Source organism: Stylophora pistillata, chromosome 6 (genome assembly GCF_964205215.1).
Source record: "Stylophora pistillata chromosome 6, jaStyPist1.2, whole genome shotgun sequence".
In the NCBI taxonomy this organism is placed as follows: Eukaryota; Metazoa; Cnidaria; class Anthozoa; order Scleractinia; family Pocilloporidae; genus Stylophora; species Stylophora pistillata.
The window spans coordinates 14,903,807-14,909,071 of NC_142524.1; the positions used below are offsets into that span (position 1 = coordinate 14,903,807).

The 5,265-nt window shown below is 37.4% G+C and overlaps 1 long non-coding RNA gene across 1 annotated transcript; it reads right to left on the reverse strand.

Moving 5' to 3' along the window:
- Positions 1-316: 316 nt before the first annotated feature.
- On the reverse strand, positions 317-4,169 carry LOC148728416 (uncharacterized). The gene is made up of 2 exons (XR_015989064.1): positions 3,897-4,169; positions 317-2,000 (listed from the first exon to the last, which is right to left on the reverse strand). It is a non-coding gene; the product is annotated as an uncharacterized LOC148728416 (long non-coding RNA).
- Positions 4,170-5,265: the final 1,096 nt, after the last annotated feature.

The window sequence follows — 5,265 nt, forward strand, 5'->3', positions numbered from 1 at the left end:
TTAAGACCCTTGAAGATGTGAATCAAACATAAAACCCTGAAAATATGGTACACATTTTAGGACCAATGGTTTAAATACAATCACTTTTCATGTATTTGTTGAGAGGTCAAGGTTTAGGGTTAACAATAGTTTAAAATGCATATGAAAATGTTGCATATTCGAATCCATTGTTTGTAATATTGAAAAGCACAGAAACTGATTTGAGATCATAACTATTGTCAGTAGCAAACCTGCTCATTCCAACAGTCTATAACTAAAGGAAAAAGGCAAAGAGATTGGAATAAACCTAGTAAGTAATTAAAAAGGTTACTGCAAATAAGTTTCCAAAGTTTATTCGAAATTTATTAAAAAAATTACAGATATTGAATACACTTTGCCTAGTGCTAAACCTGGACTTCATTCACTTTGATTATATTTGTATTGAAAGCATTAAAATACATGCAAATAGACAAACTATTGATATTATATCTCATCACTTTTTTGAAGAAAGGAAGGGAAATGAAGTTTAACTTGGATAAAACACTGATCTACCACTTGCATTACAACTCAGTTTGTTTGAAAAATTTATCCATGCAATATAAACAAATAGAGTTTGATGTTTTCTACAGATTAATATTGAGATGATGACACTCAATATAGGCATAGTGCCTACTTCCGAAGAACCTATGAGCCACTCATTCTTTAAGACACTCAACAAACTCCTTACATCTGAAATTCATGTCATTAAAAAATAAGCAAGAGGTAAACAGTTAATGCTTTAAAAAGATGTGTGAATTACAATATGGGTATTGAATAAATATTTCATTAAAAAGAAGTACAACGATTAATCAAAATAAAAAATTGACAACTTCTTTAGCATATTTTCCACTATAATCAAATTTCCAATCTTTGAAATTATAGGAGTACCATGAGAGACCTTTATGATAGATTAAAAATTTGCTTCTATTCTTCGTATGTATTTATTGATTCTGGAGACTTAAGTTCCTAGTTTTTACATCAGTTATGGATAAAAAGCTCAGTCTCTGTCTATGTGATATATAGACTTTATCAACAAGTATTTCTGAGTTTAGCACATTTGCAGTTATTTACAATACACATAATTTCCATTCCTCTCTTTAAATTCAATCATGTCAGGAAGGTATGAATTAGCTTAGTGTATTGCCAATTAATCCAGCCAAATCATCATGCTCACATTCTGGAGACAAATCTTACTTATTAAATTTGATGCAAAAATTTTGTTAGGCTTTTGACATCAGCTCAATATTTTGTTTTCAATTTTTTTAAGATTTCATAGAGGGATGCAGTCTCATTATAGAATTGCATAATTCAATAAAAACTTGCATTTTATGGTTCATAAAGCGAGGGATTTAGCGTGGCATTGTGAGTGGAAAACGAGGCTCAGTGATACTGTTTTGCATCTTTTGTTTTGCACTCAGGTTAAAAAAAGGCATATCATTGCTGTTTTCTTTACTTCTGATTGACTGTTATTCATCCATATGATTCAAGGAAAAGCCATACTTGACTCACCAATTCCACATCAAATTGCATGCCAAAAACTAATATTGCACAAATTTCAAATTCCCTCATCAGGTAATTAATTTTCCTATAGTAGCACTTTCTAAAATTGAGGAGTGAAGAAATTCAATTCAATTCAATTCAAATAGTATTACAAGCTTCAATTCAAATAGTATTACAAGCTTTAATTCAAATAGTATTACAAGCTTCAATTCAAATAGTATACAAGCTTCAATTCAAATAGTATACAAGCTTCAATTCAAATAGTATTACAACTTTAGGATGAAATTTCTTCAATCCTCAACAATTTCGGGTACTAGCATCTCCAATTTCATTGTTGCATGTGTTGTGTTTTGAGGCATTTTATTGGCAAGCCTCACCATCTTGCCTTCTGACAGTTTCACCACAGGCACTATGTAAATTCTTGCCTTGTCACCAGCTTTCCTCAAGGTACAACCGTTGATAAACGAGATAAATGCCGTTACCTGGCAATGGAACAAGTGTATGAAACGTTCCTAATGACATAGTCTGTCAATTAATTGTCTTGAAAACAGGGTATTTAAGTGATTACACTCATTCCTAACAAGCCACCTTTTGAACAAACCAGGGCACAAATCCGCACCCATCCCTTAGCACAAAAGTGCTCTACTTATTTCTCCCAATTCTGAGCATATTTTCGGGCAAATCAGTGCTCCTCGCTTCAATTTATGTCTACAGTTTTATTTGTTGCACATACCTTAACCACTATCTAATACTGTGAAGTTTAATTCATAGCAGGGCTCCCACATGCACGAAGCACGTGTGGGGCAGACCCCCATACCCATGGAATATGGTTAACCTCTTTTCGTTTGTTTTTCACGTGACTGACCGAGCGTACTTACGTACATGCATACGTGCCTTCAGCTTCCACAGGTAGGGTAGGGGAGACTATCAAAACGAAGGGAGAGGTGTCTCAGGCGAGTTTTGGCAAACGCACATCTTTTATGTTATCATTAATATTACGAGCTTGGGAGCTCCGCTTTTAGGCTTGGCTAAATCTATATATTACGAATAAACAGATCAGGAGTAAGAGATTGTGTATTCTCAAGTCTAATTTTGCTCTGCTTACCAGGCAATTATCTAACAACATGTTACCCTTTTTGAGAGACAAAAATGAAATGTATTCGTAAATATGGCACTAAGGTCAGTTGGGGGCCCTCTCCCTCCCCAAGTCTCCTAATGTATCTGATGTTCTTCAACAATATCAAGGTTTTCAAGTCGTTGATAATAAACTCATAAAGGCTGAAAGTTTCTAAGGAGACTGTTTGGGGCTGCGTTGGTGGGGGCAACGAAATAATTTGAATATATCAACAAAGTTGAAATGGTAAATTGGCCACCATTATGATTATAAAAGCCGACGTTTCGAGCATTAGCACTTCGTCGGAGTGAATAGAGGAATTGTGGGTTGTGTGTGCTTTTGAAGGCAGTAAAGTTACAGGATTGGTGGGAACATGGCAACGAGAAAAACACGAATAAATTAGTGGAATGAAAAGCGTTCGTTGATACCTGTGGGATTTAGACTGCCGGTTTGAAAGATGAGCTTTTGTTCAAGAGTTTTCTGGCTTTCCGTGCTACCTAAGTGTAAGGAAAGACCGCAGATTGCCATGTGTTGCTTAGAATGATTAGGTAAAAGTAACGTAATCGTAACGGTGGCCAATTTACCATTTCGACTTTGTTGATATATTCAGATAATAAACTCAACCTGTTTTAATTAAATAACTGCAATTCCTGAAGTTCAAATTTTGGATATGTCAATTTTATTTTCATTCGATCAATCACATTTGATACTGGTTATAAGAGAATTAACGTAAAATCTTCTAGGGATAAGAGGAAGACATTAAAGTCCCTTTTTTGCTGCTTGCAAACAAACAAGGTTTGGAGCCCATTTCTCTTGGTGTCTTAACATCATTCTGAGAAAGGGTGTGGACAAAACGTGGCCTACCCTGTGGCTTACCCTATGGCCTACCGGTGGTCAGATCTTTAAAAGGATAGCATTGCTGGAACCTTTCAACGTTTTCCTGAGTACTATCCTACCAACGACTTTCTTCTGCTGTTTTGGGGGCCACATTCCTATCAAAATTTCTTAACCTTCTGCTAGAATAACGAAATCGAGGAACAGAAGCCGGTTAAACGCAACTTTTGGGCAAACGTCATCATATCAGCTCTCCTTTCAAATTAGTGCAATACTGGCCCTTTCTTTGGAAAAAGCAAGTAAAGTTTGCGAAATGTTTACGACGGCGATGCGTGCGTGTCCCGGGGTGCTCGTTGCAAATTCAATACTCTACAGCACTTAAGAGGCACTTAAAAAATTGGCCTGGCACGTTATGTTTGCTTTTTCTTACCCGTATACGCTCTCCGATATAACGCCGTTCCTGATTACATTTTTACACTAGCACTCCACTATATGTCACCAATTGACCGCCATTTTGCATATCCTCTGCGACGCAATTTTCTATTTCGTAAACGACCGTTGCCATTTTGAAACGGTCGTTGCCATTTCCGGGAACAGTCGTTTCCATTCATTACAAAATGGCAACGACTGTTTCGACAAATGACAACGACCGTTTCAAAATGGCAAAATTGACCGTTTCAAATGGCAACGGCGGTTTACGAAGGAAAATACGCCTTTGCGACCACGCAATATATTGGCCCCTTCTCTCCCCTCCCCCTTAACCTACCGGTACAGTTGAGTGCTGTGATATTTGTAGTGTTTCGTTCCCTCGGACGTTGAAAATCGTCTTAGTGACCTCTTAGTATACCCTTTTGTACGCCAGCGTATTCGTTCGACTCTTACTGATTTTATTTTTATGTTCTTAAAAATCTGCCTACCGATAGGCCATACGTTAGGCAATAGGGTAGGCCACAGGGTAGGCCATGGCCTAGGCCACGTTTTATCCACACCCTCTGACAGAAGTTTATTTGCTCTCAGTAATGAAACTAGGATACATAGGGTCCACTCTGCAGCAGCAACTGACTCTGATATGTTCATTGTCAAGATTTAGAAACTTACCTTACAGATACGTACGCTGAATCAGCACCTTGGGAGTACTGAAGATAAGTGCAATCATTGGTGTCGACAAGGATACACCACTGTCTCTCCCACTTTTCAAATATTGGAGAGCGCATTACTGCATTCGGCTTTACTGCGGGTAATGTCCAGGTGAATGCAGTAACCATTCCATTTGGTGTTGGTTTTATGTTTTGTGGTACCTGAAAAAAGAAAATAATATACATACTTTTGAGATAAAACATATGAAAAACATTTAATGTAAAGTAATGTGCCTAGCGAGTTTCGTAAGGATTTTCGTATGTTCCCAGGCGCTCACTATTTTTACGAGCTCCGTAGACTTAAAGGCGAGGAAAATCTAGAGCGATGAGCAAAATGTACCACATGTTACACCATGGAATAATGGATGAATTCTTCTATCATTATTTCAAACCAGTACTTTGGCTATAGTTCTCGTAATAAAACCCTAAGCCTTTTTGCAGTATTGCATCGATCGCCTAGGGCGTGGGCGAAAGACGAAAACGACACGCACAAAACCACGTTATTATGGTAAAAAAAATGGCCAACGAAACGGCTCGTTGCTTACAAAAGCGAATTCTAAAGAAACGGGGGCAAAACTTGATCCTTAAGAGTATAGCTATTTTATTTCTTAGTTCGTGGGGGAGGAAGATTGCGTGACGTGCCCAAAGAACGTCTGCGTAGAA